Genomic DNA, 17198 nt, shown 5'->3' with positions numbered 1-17198 from the left:
TTCGTTTTGAGGACGATTTTTTTGTCCAGACGTGCGGGACCGCGATGGGCTCAAATGTTGCCCCCGCCTATGCCAACCTATATATGGACAGATTCGAACGGGACCACATCTACTCCAACTCACTATTTCAGCAACATGCCATCACATGGTTCCGCTACATTGACGACATTTTCTGTATCTGGCTTGGAGACCTTAGCACCCTATCTATCTTTTTCAACACTCTCAACAGCGTCAGGGAAGAACTCAAATTCACACTCTCTCATGACTCTGAGACTATTACTTTTTTAGACACACGGGTTTGGAAGGATTCCCAGGGCAAACTAACCACAGATATCTACACTAAGCCCACTGATTGTAATAATCTCCTTCGTTATGACAGTTGCCATCCCAAATCCACAAAGGATAGCCTCCCACGGTCGCAGTTTCGCAGGGTCACTAGAATTGTATCCGATAAAGCCATCAGAGAATCCAGATTACAGGAAATGTCAGATAAATTTGAATCAAGGAATTTTCCGTCCACACTACTGGCCACAGAAATGACCAGAGCCCTCGCGGACACTGAAACTAACATTTCTACTACAAAACCATCCAGATTACCTTTCGTACATGACCACCATCCATCCATGAACAAAGTCCATAGTCTGATCCACAAACACTGGCCTCTGTTAACCAAAGCATATCCTAACATCGCCACATTCAAAAATCCGCCTCTAATGTGCCTTAGGAGACCTCAAAACATCAAGGATAAAATAGTTAGAGCTGATATGGGACACAGCAGCAGAACATCTACACGTACCCTTACAGGACTCCGCAGAACTGGCACCTTCCCATGCCTTAACTGCATGAGTTGTTCAAACATTATTAAAGGCAATGAGGTCATACACCCCCGGACAGGCAAATCATACCCTATCAGAGATTTTTTCACATGTGACACTAATTTTGTCGTATACATTATAAAATGCCCATGTGGACTACTGTACGTGGGTGAGACCACCCAAGCCATACGTGATCGCATCTCTGCACATAAATCTACTATTCGATGCGAAAAGATATGGCTACCCCTACCAGCACATTTCAAAGAAGCCAAACATAATGTATCCCAGTTAAGGTACCAAATCATTGAAAAAGTACCAAGACCAAAAAGAGGAGGTAACCACATTCGTTTATTGAAACAAAGGGAAACGTTCTGGATCTACACCCTTGATACCCTATATCCTAAAGGGCTGAATCGCGAAATAGATTGGCTAATCTGATATTTTTCTTTCCCTAGACCCATTGAAAAATCGTTTGTCTCAGTCTCTTCATCCTTCTTCTGGGGCGGTAAGATTTACCCAAAACGCCTCCCTTTTTCTTTTGTTTCTTTTGTTTCTCTTATTTCATGTTTTCCAACCCCCCCCCCCCTTTTTTTCTTTTATTTCTTTTCTCCTTTTTGTCCCGTTTTATGCTTGGTTCTTTATTTATTTTTCCGTATTTTCCTTTTCCCTTTTTTTTCCACCCCCTTTTTTCCTGGTTTTTTTTTTGCATGTAAACTACTTTGTCTTTTGTTTGGACTCCTACAAATGCTGTTTTTTTCATTGTACCATTGCATATTATACTGTTTGCCTATTGTACCATACATTAATTAGCATACAACTAATATTGTCTTTAGATGGTTATATTCTGCCTACACTGGTCCTGATATACAGGGACGCAGTGTTTTGACTTCCAGAATTTGGACTTTCATATTTCCATCAGAAGTCTCCTTTCCTCCTAAGCAGCAATGAGCTGCTTTTCATCCACGCAGGCGCAGAAATGCCTATCAACGCTGGCGCCATACGATCGGCATCCTCCCTCCCCTCTGACCGCAATCTGTCAGGGCATTCTACACCACCGCATAGAGCGGGCGCCCAATGTCCACGCATGCGCAGGTGTCTATGAACACCAGGCTGGCCACAACGCACGCGCAAGTACTCCGGATCCATTTCCGGTCACATGACCGGACAGCGCGCAGCCAAAAGGGTTCCCCCACTCGTGCAGTACACACACACTGCACCAGCACGCCTGTGCTCCCGCATGACCGCTGCGCCACCAATATTTGTAAGTACTTTCGCTGCATACATCTGCCTACCTACAATAAAGCCTTAGATTATGACCTATCCTCACGCTAATTATGTTACCCCCTATAGCCCAAGGTGCCACTGTCAGGACATTGCTCCCCTGACCTGCTGCAAACCCCCCACTGGATCATCCATCAAGCTGGTACCTATGTGTTTTCCCTTCCTTCCTTTTTTCCCTTTTTTTTCCCTTCTTACTTCTCCTTTACCCTGAGTCACATTACATTACTCTGAGGTGCACCAGTACAGACCGTATTCATTTTTCCTCCAATTGTTCTGCACTTGTTCCCTATATCTATGGCAGTTATATAAACCTTCCTAACACCGCCTCCCCTTATCCTTACCTTTAGGATACATTGCGTCCAATTGGAAAAATTAACATACACGGTGCCAATATTTTCTAGATGACCATAAAGGGTATGTTTAGTGTATCTCTATTGTTTGTAACTCTATATTCTATCCCAATTTATGTACTGATCGATACCCAGTACCTTTGATCCTTGATGTCTCTAGCCTTATTGCATCTGTATAATTGCACCTATACAAACCCGGATATGCTGGCTCTCTTTTGATGTATATATGTTGTGTAAATAGTTTTTTATATATGAAGTATTCTGATTGTATATATTCTTTATTTTTTCTAGCGACTTTATGATAAAGGCCGGAGTTCGGCCGAAACGTTTAACTGTCGCCTCACCAATCATCACAAATAAAATTTATCCACTTGAAAGCATACCTTTCTACTGAGTGCAGTGATTCTATATCTGACTTATGTTCATGGAACATTGGGTTCCCTTTCACTAGCACCATTACTCTACTTAGTCGAGTGCTAACCATCTATACTAGTATCTATAGAATACTACACTCCCCATAGGGATACCCTATAGTATAAGGCATTCCCCATAGGCAGACTCTATAGCATAATGCACCCCCCCCACACACAGGCAGACTCTATAATATACTGCACTCCCCATAGGGAGATTCTATAGTATAATGCGCCCCCCATAGGCAGACTCTATAGCATAATGCATTCCCCATAGGCAGACTCTATAGTATATTGCACCCCACACACACAGGCAGACTCTATAGTATAATGCATCCCTCCACACACAGCAGACTCTATAGTATATTGCACTCCCACACACACACAGGCAGACTCTATAGTATAAAGTACTCCCACACACACACAAAGCAGTACCTATAGCATAATGCACCCCCCACACGCACACACAGGCAGACTCTATAGTATACTGCACTCCCCACACACAGGCAGATTCTATATTATAATGAACCCCCTACACACACAGCAGACTCTATAGTATATTGCACCCCCCATATATACAGGAAGACTCTATGGTATAATGTACCCCAACCAACACACACAGCAGACTCTATAGTATAATGTACCCCTAACAAACAGGCAGACTCTATAGTATACTGCACACCCCATAGGGAGAATCTATAGTATATTGCACCCCCCCCCCCCACAGCGTAGCTCCAAGTGGGCCCCCTCAGAGCACGGGACCAAGGGCAAACACCCCCCTCTAACCGCCCCCCCCCCCCCCCGGTAGCTATGCTACTGGGCAAGAGGAATCCATAAAGGAGTGGTCTAGAGGTCAAAGAAATTTTAATTTAAATCCCTATCCATTTGATAACGTAATCTAAACTAATTTTTTACATGCTTGCATTGAAAATTTCCTACTGTTCCCTAACTAAACTAAAAACAGCTATTGTACTTTTTTCCTTACTTTCTGTGTGATGACGGTTGGTTTGAGAATCCCGGAGCATGCTGGGATAGTCAAATAAGCATAGAAACAGGTCACAGAGTCTACGGTCACTGTCACAGCATTTGCCCCCTTCCTGAAATGAAGATGAAATCATTGACACTCATTTCAGGGGCTGGGCTAGTCCAAACTCTGTCCCTGCATGCTGTGATTGTGGGATGTGCACTCTGGGATTCTGAAACAAAGCATCCTCACACAGGAAGTAGGGAAAAAAGTACAATAACAGGCAGGTAGTGTATTTAGGGAACAGTAAGGAACTTTTACTGCAATCATATTAGAAATAACTTTAGATTATGGCAGCAAATAGATAGGGATTAAGATTAAAATTTCTTTGATTTCCAGCCTACCCCTTTAATTCTGCCAGAAGTTACCTGTGCCACGCAGAAGTGATTCTCTCACCATTTGAAAAAAAAACAGATACTGTACATGCATGTTTATAAGAGTTTTGGGAGACAAAACATGTAATATGGATTTCATGTTGGATTTTTTTTATCTTCTTCTTGCCAACATCTATAAGAAGAAAGCTTCTTGATCTAACAATAGCATCATTCATTTAGCTTGGCTTCAGCACTGATGCTACAACGTGTCACAGCTTGAATAATGACACCACGTCCAGAGGTTTATACTTGTGTTCAGCTTTTAGGTTTCCCAATCCCAGCTATATGATAATATAGTATATATTAGGAGACTGCACGATCCAGAAACAAATGGCACAGCAATAAGCAATGTTTAATTTGCCCATTATGTCTTCTAATCTCAATCTCAACTCCTAAGGTGCACTGCAGTGTCACACATAGCTACTCTCTCGACTTCCTCTCACTTCCTTCTTCTTGGTACTATAAGGCCTCTTTCACCCTTCCATTTTTTACAATCATTCCTAATCCGTCAAAATGTCGAAAAGACAGATCCTGTGCAGATTGTAAAAAACGGATGCACTGGATCCATTTTTTTGACGGATCCGTAGCATTTTCCAAGCGATCTGTAGCATTGCTTGGAAAACTGATAGACAGGTTGGTCACACTCGTCAAACATAGTGTTTGACAAGTGTGACCAAATTTTTACTATTGATGCTGCCTTTGCAGCATCAATAGGAAAAAGATATAATAGTAAAAATATTTAAAAAAAATAAAAAATATTGATATTCTCACCTTCCGGCGTCCCTCGCAGCCTTCCCGATGCTCGTGATGCTCGCAATGCTCCCGTTCCCAGTAATGCCCGTGAAATGACCCAATAACGTAGCGGTCATCACAGATCATTCTTGCATTGCATTACTGGGAATGGGAGCATCGCAAACGCTGCGGGGGATGCCGGAAGGTGAGAATATCAAGATTTTTTATTTTTTGATTAGTTTGAATATTATATCTCTTTACTAGTAAGTCTAACCTCTATTGTTGGTAAAATATTTGAAGGGTTTCTGAGGGATGTTATTCTGGATTATCTCAATGAGAATAACTGTTTAACTCCATATCAGCATGGGTTTATGAGAAATCGCTCCTGTCAAACCAATCTAATCAGTTTTTATGAAGAGGTAAGCTATAGGCTGGACCACGGTGAGTCATTGGACGTGGTATATCTCGATTTTTCCAAAGCGTTTGATACCGTGCCGCACAAGAGGTTGGTACACAAAATGAGAATGCTTGGTCTGGGGGAAAATGTGTGTAAATGGGTTAGTAACTGGCTTAGTGATAGAAAGCAGAGGGTGGTTATAAATGGTATAGTCTCTAACTGGGTCGCTGTGACCAGTGGGGTACCGCAGGGGTCAGTATTGGGACCTGTTCTCTTCAACATATTCATTAATGATCTGGTAGAAGGTTTACACAGTAAAATATCGATATTTGCAGATGATACAAAACTATGTAAAGCAGTTAATACAAGAGAAGATAGTATTCTGCTACAGATGGATCTGGATAAGTTGGAAACTTGGGCTGAAAGGTGGCAGATGAGGTTTAACAATGATAAATGTAAGGTTATACACATGGGAAGAGGGAATCAATATCACCATTACACACTGAACGGGAAACCACTGGGTAAATCTGACAGGGAGAAGGACTTGGGGATCCTAGTTAATGATAAACTTACCTGGAGCAGCCAGTGCCAGGCAGCAGCTGCCAAGGCAAACAGGATCATGGGGTGCATTAAAAGAGGTCTGGATACACATGATGAGAGCATTATACTGCCTCTGTACAAATCCCTAGTTAGACCGCACATGGAGTACTGTGTCCAGTTTTGGGCACCGGTGCTCAGGAAGGATATAATGGAACTAGAGAGAGTACAAAGGAGGGCAACAAAATTAATAAAGGGGATGGGAGAACTACAATACCCAGATAGATTAGCGAAATTAGGATTATTTAGTCTAGAAAAAAGACGACTGAGGGGCGATCTAATAACCATGTATAAGTATATAAGGGGACAATACAAATATCTCGCTGAGGATCTGTTTATACCAAGGAAGGTGACGGGCACAAGGGGGCATTCTTTGCGTCTGGAGGAGAGAAGGTTTTTCCACCAACATAGAAGAGGATTCTTTACTGTTAGGGCAGTGAGAATCTGGAATTGCTTGCCTGAGGAGGTGGTGATGGCGAACTCAGTCGAGGGGTTCAAGAGAGGCCTGGATGTCTTCCTGGAGCAGAACAATATTGTATCATACAATTATTAGGTTCTGTAGAAGGACGTAGATCTGGGTATTTATTATGATGGAATATAAACTGAACTGGATGGACAAATGTCTTTTTTCGGCCTTACTAACTATGTTACTATGTTACTATGTTACTATTGATGCTGCAAAGGCAGCATCAATAGTAAAAAGAGAGAGAGAGCGAGAGAGAATTTCCCTGACTTGAAATTCTTCCATGCATACTCAGTTTCAAAAGACGGAACGCGTCGCTGGATTCCTGTAATTGACACACAGCGACGGATCCTGCGTCCATAGCTTCCATTATAGCCAATGACGGACGGTGAAGGATCCGTCGCTGCGCGATTTTCCGACGTGCACAAAAAAGTTTTCATGTGTGTTGTTTCCGCCCAACGGACAGCGATTTTACGATGGATCCAGTGCACGACGGATGAAACAGAAGGCCATCCATCACAATCTGTCGCTAATACAAGTCTATGAGAAAAAAACGGATCCAGCAGAAACATTTGCTAGATCCATTTTTTTCACAAAATGACTCATTGTGACGGAAAAAGAAAGACGGAAGTGTGAAAGAGGCCTAACTCAAAAGTATGGCTAAGTTGCTTATTGAAACCTTAAAAAAACATTTTATAGGAAAGTGAATTTTTACAAAAATAAGGTAATTGTGTCTGTATGATGCAGAGAAAGCTTTTGAAATATTGCCTTGAAGTGAATTCCTTCATAAGGTGAGATACAGTTATTGTAGGGGAACCTGTCAGATTCATGCTGCCTGAACCACGGTCACGATGAAACAGATCAGAGCCTGGCTGTATGACTGAACCCGAGTATGTTTAAAGGCTTGTTCAGATGAGTGTACTATATGGATCTGTTCTGTCAGAGTAAATATTGGACAGCATACTGACCAATGTAATTCAACAGGGCTGTTCAGATGACAGTTTATTTACACGGACCTAGTGTATCCATATGAAAAAAAATGCAGCTTACACAATTTCTCTTCCAAGTAAAAAAAACTTTGAACTCATACGAATTGTCTGTTTAGCATCAGTCACAGGTGTGTCAGATGCTAGACAGTCGCTTTGCATCACACTGCAGAAGGTCTCTGCGTTTGGCATTGCAGAAGCCTTCTTAATCCTTCTGACTTTTGGACCCAGTGGCAACCTCCCTCCGGCTCTAATTGACACATCTGGACCTACCTCGGTGTTTATAGACTCCCAGTCAGCTTCATTGAGTCATCTGTGATATTCGCTTTTTCTCTTGTGAAGGCTTAGAGCTACAGCAGTCGGCTTACTTCCTCTCTGGTGCTGTTGGAGGACGTTTTGTGTTACCTCTCTGAGTCTGCTCAAGTTAAGTTTCTTCCCCCTTGCTTGTCTCCCTTCTTCTTTTTAGTGTACTGTGAGGACTGACCAGTGCTCATTCTCCCGCTTACCTATTCAGGGCCTAGCTCTAGGGATATACAGGGGTTAGGTTATTCCCTCAGCACATCCATGTCTTTTGCAGCATCAACATTAGGTTCCACACACCACATGTCCTTCGCTTTCCCTGTGCTCTTCAATGTGTTCCCAGGACGTCCCATCCCACCTGGTATTGCAGAGTCTTCCCTGTCCAGCCTGGCTACCTTCAGGAGTTCCCTTGTCCGTTTAACACCAAACATAAGGGCATCAGCCCAAGTAGCAAGCTGCCACATTTTTGGAGCGACCTATTGTACTGTCCTGCTGTGACTCTTGTGGTAGCTCCCTCTCTCACTACCACTGTCACTGCTTCTTGTACTGCTGCACTTCTACTGTCACTGCTCCACTTCTGGCCCACTGAACCTGGATGACTGTGCTTCCCTCTTAGAACGTTGCAAGGCCCACTCTGTTGCCCCCAGGCTCTAAGGCCCTATGGGACTGCCTGGGTTCTCTGGCCCTCCTGGCCTGTCTCAGCTCCCAGGCTACGCTGACTAGAAAGCAGGAAATTCCCTTTCCTACCCACAGCAGGCCCCTCCTAATTTAACTGTTACTGTTCTTAGAAAACTATAATACTAAAGAATCTCCATCTAGTGTCCTAACTACTAACTGCACCCTCCCTACGCTACAACATAATGCACATCTTACAGTATGCAGTATAAAACAGTATTTACACATCATGTATAAACATAGCAGCATAAGGTATTAAAACATATACAATTAGCAACATTTAACAATGTTTAAACGGGAAGTGCTTGAGGTTTAAAACAGTCTCTGTAACCTCTTACAACAGTATCAGATTTTTTGGATACATTTATATTATTAACATAAGAAACTGTATTTGATCATGTACATATTAAAATGTTGATATTTAAAAACTGATGCCACATGGATGTCATACAGATGTCACATGGATGTTAAAAATGGACAAATGGATGGCACACGTATAGCAATATTGATGAAAATTATCATAGTTTTCTAGATGAAACTCAGACCATATGTAATACACTTGTATGCCACAGCATTACTCTGAAATGATGCAGCCTTTCAGAGTAAACATACTTTGAAAAACTGTCCAGGATCTATGGTCCAATTCATAAAGACTGGTGATTTCCTCAACGGTTTTAATGAGGGGGAATGTTGGAGTGCGATGTTCCTTAAACATTAAGAGGTACACACTTCTAAATGAACTAGAAGTGTAGGACGAGTAGCATGAGACTCTGTACTCCTCTCCAGAAATGTTACTCCAATCATGAGCTAGACAAACAGTGGCATAAATGCCCTCTCTGCGTCCCTGTCCCATTCCAGCTCTGCTAAGAGGAGCTGCATTGAAAATTCAAAATGCTAAAAGTCACAACATTTTTGCACAACTCTAAGTTGTGTTAAAATGTTACAACTTTTCAAAGCAATTCAAGCCAATGTAACACTGAGCTGTTACTATACCTGAAATGAAGACTAGAGGGGCCTGGCTGCTGTACATTATGCCACCCCACAGCATAATTTTGGAAGTAGGACAGGTGTGACTTTCCCTTGTGAATGGTTTTTCATGGTAATATCCATGTGGTCCCCCCAAAGCACAAAAATTATTTTTCGCTGAAGAGGATAGATCTCCTTTCTTGCATATGTTGTCATTTTTCTCTGTATCATGATAGCCTTGGAGCGCGTGAGGTCAATGGAACACTTGTTTGGGTGATACCGTGACAGAGATCCCAACGTCTGGTTGCACAAACCCCTGCACGTATTAGGTCTGCTTTGCCTTCCTATTAGCACAGCAGATTTTCCTTGTATTGTCATTTCAAGGGTTGAATCATTTCTGTCTATCTCCTGGAGCTCTCCATCCTGAATTGCCTCAGCTGTTCTGTGTTGGCCACTCCTCTCAGGTATATATGCTCACCTCTTCCATTAGGGAATTGCTGGTGATAGTTGCAACTTTCTTGTGTGGTGGTGAAGGAGAGTTCTGAATTTGTAGCAGTCAGTTTTTGTAGTTTACAGGAGATTCCTGAGTAGATTTGGTATTGTGTGTTTATCCTAATCCTCTCCCATTTTTTACCCCTCCTACTGTCCCCTTGATTTCCACTTGGTTATTTGGTGAGTGTATTTGAATGATAGTAGTTTTCTTTTATACCTGTATGTTTCCCCTGTCTGTCATGTTTGTGTTAAACACCTCAGCATCTCCACCTTCAGGGGTAATCTTGGATACAGAGATAGCTTAATGTGAGGGACAGGGAAGAAGCCAATTGCCCAGGGAAATCCTGCTACAGTAGTGTGACATTATCCCCAGCCCATACATTTTTGAATCAACTATGGGTCTGTGGGTGCTCTGGCAGGGTAGTTACAAACACAGCCTAGATGTGTCAGACTTGCATGCAGTTGACTTGCAGCCTCCATCGACTCCAGACTTGGGGTCCGCTGGCTCTGGGCAGCCCCTGCTACAACCTAAGATAGCTTTGCCGGATAGCTTCACTGGGAGTAGGGATATGTATTTGGTTTTTAGGGAGGCCTGCAAACTATATTTTAGAAAACATCTCTATTCCTCAGGTACTGAGGAATAGGGGTGGGGATTGTAATTTCTCCAGGGATACCCGCAAGCCTGGGCATTTTTTCTCCTGCCTGATTTCCAGTCACATGGGACGGTCGAGGAATTGTTTAATGCTCTATGTCTAATTTATAATGACCCCGACCGTATCTCTCTGGCTGAGTCTAAATTACATTGGCTTCAGAAGGGAGACGGTCAAGCGAAGTAGTATTGCTCTGAGTTCTGTAGGTTGTCTACGGATACTTAGTGGAATGATTCCGGGTTCTGTAGCCAGTTTTGTCGGGGGCTGTCAGAGAATATGAAAGATACGTTTCTTCTATATGAGATCCCTGTCTCTCTGGAGCCAGCCATGTCTCTAGCAATCCGAGTAAACTGATTTTTATGAGGGAGACAAAAAGAGACATCTCAATCTTCAGGGGGTCAGGTATTAATGGAACCTATGGCTGAGCAAATTGAGCAACCTATACAGTTTGCAAGTATGACCCGTTGCACAATTCTTTCTGCAGTCTGGCGCAAAGAGGGAGTGTTTTTTGTGACAAGACAAACCATCTGAAAACTAAGAAGCCCGGATTGCGAGGAGACAACCAACCCAGGTGTACATATTTCCTCTGTGGGGAGGTAGATCAATTTAGATGAAAATAAGGTGGCTGTTTCAGCCTTTTTCGACAGTGGGATAGGGTTTAATCTGGTTCTCACTTGATTTGTCCAGGACCATCGTCTCAGTCCGCATAAATATCTATAATAGCTATTGATTCTGCACCTTTAAGCCAGGGGTATTTTACTCTGGTCATTCAAGAAATGCGTCTGCAGGTAGGGTCCATGCACTTGGAATCTATTGTTTGTTATGTGTTAGGGGACTTGCCCTTCCCAATGGTTCTTGGACTGTTGCACAATCCTGTGGTGAACTGACAGACACAGGAAGTAGTTTTATGGAGTGATTACTGTCAAAAACACTTTATGTGTATAAATATAGCTAGGGTTAATACACAATCTCGGCCACAATACCTATTTGATTTTGAGGATGTGTTCTCAGAACAGTGGTGTCCACCATCTTCCACCTCATCGATCATATGATTGCTGCAGTGCTCTCCGACGCGGCATCCACCGCTTGAGACAAGCGGTGGATGCCGCGTCGGAGAGCACTGCAGCTCCAGGAATCTTCCTGTTTGCTCATAGCAGGTTTGTCTACAAGAACCATGCTGAACTAATTTTGATATATGATCGTGCAGCAATTATAATTCCCATTATAATTATAATTATTATTATAATTATAATTCCCTTTTATTTAATAACCTCCTGTAACTGATGAAGGTCACAATTGACCGAAACGTTTTCCTGTATTTACTACAACAAATTTTTCCTGCTGCATCTTACCTAAAGTTGAGTGCTAGGTCTCTTGCTATTAATCTATATGGTTTGGGAACCTGTCCTTAGCAACCCTTCTCTAGTAGTGCTCACGGTTAAATTTTCCACTAAGGGTTATATCAGTCCCTCCTCATCTCCCGTTTCAGCAGGGTTTTTCTTTCTTAAGAAAAAGGATGGGGGTTACGTCACTGATTAGATTTCTGAGAACTTACTCGGAGCACGATTTGGGATCCATACCCTCTCCCTCTCATTACGGATTCCTTTAATCAGATTGTCAGGGCTAAGTTGTTTTCCAAACTGGACCTCAGGGGGGGCATATAATCTCATCCGTATAAAGGAGGGGGATGAGTGGAAGACTGCTTTTAATACACCAAAGGGACCCTACAAAAAACCTTGCCATGCCATTTGAGTTGACTAATAATCCCACTGTTTTTCAGCAGTTTTTAAATTACATTTTCCATCATCTGGCAGGTAGATTTGTCGTAGTCTATCTGCACGACTCTGATGAACCCACACCTCACCACTTAAGGCTACTTTCACACATCAGGTTTTTGCCATCAGGCTGAATCTGGGCACTTTTGAAAAAAAAAAACGGATCCGTTGCAAATTGTGAAAAACTGATGCGATGGATCCATTTTTTTTGCCGGACCCGACTAGCTGATATCCGGCCACTAGCTGGAGAGAGAAACTCCAGAATGGAAAATGCAGCTACAGGGCATGCTCAATATAAAAAAACAGAATTGGTTGCCTGATTCATTCATTTGACTAATCCGGTGCCATAGGCTTCCATTATAGCAAAAGCCGCTTGGTGCCGGATCCGTCGCTGGCCGTTTTTTTTCTCTGTATGTTCTCTCCGGCTGCCGGAATGACAATTTTTGATGGATCCGGCGAAAAACGAATGAAATGTCAGGCCATCCAGCGCTAATACATATCTATGAAAAAAAACGGATCCGGCACCAAATTTTGCCAGATCCGATATTTAAAAAATTTGCCGGATTGTACCTGACGGCAAAAGCCTGATGTTTGAAAGTAGCCTAACCTGACATCAATATTACATCAGACAGATGACATAATTTGGTCTCCCCACTTACACCAATGTAATATTCCCCTGTTGAGCTAGGTGCCTGCTTTCTTCTTGAAGCTTGGAGAATATTGCACTTCCTGCTGAGTTCCTGCTGGATAAAGGAAAGAGCGTTTTATAATCCCAGGCCAAATAGGATATAAATGAATGGCATGAAATTCTATCGCCAATATTCCTTACAAAACATACAGTATTGATTTATTCACTGGACCTCCAGTCACATCAGCTACATTTTAGGCAGGTCCTACAAATACTCAGGGAGAATAAATTGTACATCAAATCAGAGAAATGTATGTTTGTGCTGTATTTATTATTGTACACCAGTTTTCATATGAATCTGGGGAAGGTCCGGACAGTACTGGTTTGTGATCATCCTAAAAGCTTAAAAGCTTTACAAAGATTTTTGGATTTCACTAATAACCTTAAATTAATCGAGAACTTTTCGGCAGTGGCCAAACCACTTACGGATATGACCAGGAAAGGGAAGGACTTTTCTAAATGATCAAGTCCAGCCTGTAATATATTTGCTAGTCTGAAGAGATGTTTTGCTTCTTCACCGATTCTTATACAGCTTGATGTCGTTCAGTTGTTCATTTTATAGGTTGATGCATCAGAGGTTAAAGTTGGGACTCTATTGTTGCAGGGTTCATCAACAAGCAAGTGGCGTCCGTTTGCTTACTTCTCCAAGAAATACTTTGTTCGCCAAGAAGAATTATGATATTGGTTATAGGGTATTCTTAGCAATAAAGTTGGGTTTTGAGGAGTGGCCCATTTTTTGGAGGGTGCAGTTCACCCGGTCATGGTAATCACCGATCATAAACATCTTTTGTATCTTGAATCTGCTAATTGTCTGATATTTATACAGGCAAGATGGTCATTGACTTTTACCAGATTCAACTTTTTTGTTACTTATAGGCCGGGGGACAATAACATTAAAGTGGATGCAATGTCTTGTTGTTTTCTGGGTGTAGGAAGTAATTATGAGCTGTTCGTATATTACAGAAAGGAGTAGTTATTGCTACTATATGTTATGATCTGGAGAAAGAAGTCCTAGAGGCTCAGGTGGACATCCCTGCTGCTGGTCCTTCACGTAAACTGTTTGTCCCTGTGAACCATCATCTTAGAATTTTGAGTGAACATCATGATTCAGTCCTTGCTGGACATCCTGGCTGTAAAACCACCACAAATATCCTTACTCAATGTTTTTGGTGGTCTGGGGTACATCAGGATGCTTGGGATTATGTAGCTGCCTGCAGTACTTGTGTTTGTTCTAAGACCCCACTTACTCATCTGTCTGGGGCTCTTCAACCTTTAGCAATTCCCTGTAGACCATGAACTCATTTGTCTGTAGATTTCAATACTGATCTATCCTTGTCAGCAAACAACACAGTATTATTGTTGGTGGTGGATAGATTCAGCAGGATGGCTCATTTAATTGCTCAACCTGCTTTATGAAATGCCAAGACTCTGGCACAAAGCTTTAGTAAAAAAATCATGAAATGACATGGGATTTCATTATTATTATTATTATTATTATTTATTTATATAGCACCATTGATTCCATGGTGCTGTACATGAGAAGGGGTTACATACAAGTTACAAATATCACATACAGTAAACAAACTAACAATGACGGACTGATACAGAGGGGCGAGGACCCTGCCCTTGCGGGCTTACATTCTACAGGATTATGGGGAAGGAGACAGTAGGTTGAGGGTGAGGATTTCATCTGATATTATTTCCAACCAAAGGTTCAATTTATTTCTAAATTTTGGAAAGCATTTTGTGCTCGCTTAGATCCATCTTTCATTTTCTTCCGTCTTTCAGCCACAGTCTAATGGGCAAACTGAGCGAGTGAACCAGAATTTTGATACATATATTCGGTGCTTTGTCTCTGAAAATCAGGATGATTGGGTTTCTTATTTAGGCTAGGTTCACATTGCGTTAGTGCAATCCGTTTAGCGGATACACTAATGGATTGCGCTAACGCAATTTCTAAAAAGGGATTGCGTTCGGCAATCCCGCTAGCGCAGATGCCCGATCTGCGCTAGCGAGGAACGGACCCTGAATGCTGCAAGCAGCGGTCGAGGTCCGTCCGAAACTAATGGCACATCGCAGACGCATGCCAAAAATGGCATACGTTTGCAATGCGTTCGGGGTCCGTTAGCACATTGCAGTCAATGGGTGCGGTAACGGATCCGTTACTTGGCGTTAATTGCGACAATTTCGCCATGTAACGGAGTCCGCTAGCGGACACCCATTAACGCAATGTGACCCTAATCTCGAGCTGAGTTCGCTGTGAATAACCATTCTCATGAATCTACTGGCAAGTCCTCATTTTTCAACACATATGGCTTTCATCCTCCATTCTGCACTTAAATAGGAATCGTCCTTCAGTAGTATCTGTGGAAGAACTGTTTTCTTTGTCTATTACATTACTATGGTTAGATATGGCTAATAATTTGAGAATCATGAGGTCCAAATATAAGAGTATGGCTAATCAGAAACGCTTAGTGGATCCCGATCTGTGTGTTGGTGATTTGGTGTGGTTGTCCTAAAAGAACATTAAATTGAGGGTTCCTTCTTGGAAACTGGGACCCAGGTTCATCGACCCTTACACGATAGTTGTTGTTGTCAATCCAGTAGCATTTCACCTTGCTTGGCCACCCACTTTCAAGATCCATAATGTGTTTCATCAGTCTCTTCTCAAAAAATAATTTTTTTCTTCTGAACCATCTCCACCTCCACCTTTCCCAGTCATTGCTAATGGGAATCTGGAATTCCAGATAGCTATGATTATCGAATATCGATTCTCTCTTGGTCCTCCAGTCTCTACAATAATTGGTACATTGGAACGGTTACAGTCCTGAGGAGAGAATGAGTGTACCTGCATCTGATGCTCATGCCATCAGGTTGGGCCGGTCTTTTCACTCCTTACATCAAGATAAACCTGGTTCTGACAGTCCGGAGGCCACTCTTAGCAAAGGTGGGTCCGTCACAGGGATACCTCGACAAAGAAGCCCAGAAGATTGCGTCATCTGGTTACAAAAACCCCTGCACGTATTAGTTCTGCTTCATCTTCCTATTAGCATGACATGTTTTCATTGCCCTATCATTGCATGGTTAAATAAGTTTTGTCTATCTCCTGGAACTCTCCATCTTGAATTACCTCAGCTGTTCTGTGTTAGCCACTCCTCTCAGGTTTATATGCTCACCTCTTACACTAAGGAATTGCTGGTGATATTTGCAACTTCTTGGTTTGGTGGTGAAGGAGAGTTCTGAATTAGTTACATTTGATGTAGTTTACATGAGATATCTGCGTGGATTTGGTATTGTGTGTTACTGTTTATCCTAATCCTCTCCCATTTGGTTTACCCCTCCAACTTTTCCCTTGATTTCCACTTGGTTGTTTGGTGCAGTGTTGTTGTGAATTCTGTGGCTGAATTCACTCCTGTGGTCACAAGTGGTACTGCAGCTTCTGAGCTTCCTCCCTCAGGTGTTCTGGTGAGCTCGTTAACTGCTTCATTACTTAACTCCGCCTGATGCTGCTATCCTTGCTCCTTGTCAATGTTTCAGTGTTGGATCTGAGCTTCTCCTGATTGTTCCTGTGACCTGCTGCTCTGTATAGCTAAGTGCTTTTTGCTTTTTTGTTGATTTTTTTCTGTCCAGCTTGTCTTTTGTTTTGCTGGAAGCTCTGAGACGCAAAGGGTGTACCGCCGTGCCGTTAGTTCGGCACGGTGGGTTTTTTTTTGCCCCCTTTGCGTGGTTTTGCTTTAGGGTTTTTTGTAGACTGCAAAGTTCGCTTTACTGTCCTCGTTCTGTCCTAGAATATCGGGCCCCTCTTTGCTGAATCTAGTTCGGTACGGAGGGTCTTTTTGCCCCTTTGCGTGGTTTTCTTTAGGGTTTTGTGTAGACCGCAAAGTTATCTTTCCTATCCTCGTTCTGTCTAGAATATCGGGCCTCACTTTGCTAAATCTATTTCATCCCTTCGTTTTGTCTTTTCATCTTACTCACAGTCATTATATGTGGGGGGCTGCCTTTTCCTTTGGGGAATTTCTCTGGGGCAAGTCAGGCCTATTTTTCTATCTTCAGGCTAGCTAGTTTCTTAGGCTGTGCCGAGTTGCCTAGGTAGTTGTTAGGCGCAATCCACAGCCGCTTTTAGTTGTGTTTAGGATAGGATCAGGTGTGCAGTCTACAGAGTTTCCACGTCTCAGAGCTCGTTCTTGCATTTTTGGGTATTTGTCAGATCACTGTGTGTGCTC

The 17198-nt window shown here is 42.5% G+C and overlaps 1 long non-coding RNA gene across 1 annotated transcript; it reads left to right on the top strand.

Annotated features, from left to right (window-relative positions):
- Positions 1 to 1265: 1265 nt before the first annotated feature.
- LOC138657643 (uncharacterized) lies at positions 1266 to 2825 on the top strand. The gene is made up of 3 exons (XR_011317108.1): positions 1266 to 1320; positions 2444 to 2510; positions 2738 to 2825. It is a non-coding gene; the product is annotated as an uncharacterized lncRNA (long non-coding RNA).
- The last annotated feature ends 14373 nt before the right edge of the window (positions 2826 to 17198 follow it).

This window comes from Ranitomeya imitator, chromosome 1 (assembly GCF_032444005.1).
Source record: "Ranitomeya imitator isolate aRanImi1 chromosome 1, aRanImi1.pri, whole genome shotgun sequence".
In the NCBI taxonomy this organism is placed as follows: domain Eukaryota; kingdom Metazoa; phylum Chordata; class Amphibia; order Anura; family Dendrobatidae; genus Ranitomeya; species Ranitomeya imitator.
This window is presented reverse-complemented; position numbering and strand designations above follow the sequence as displayed.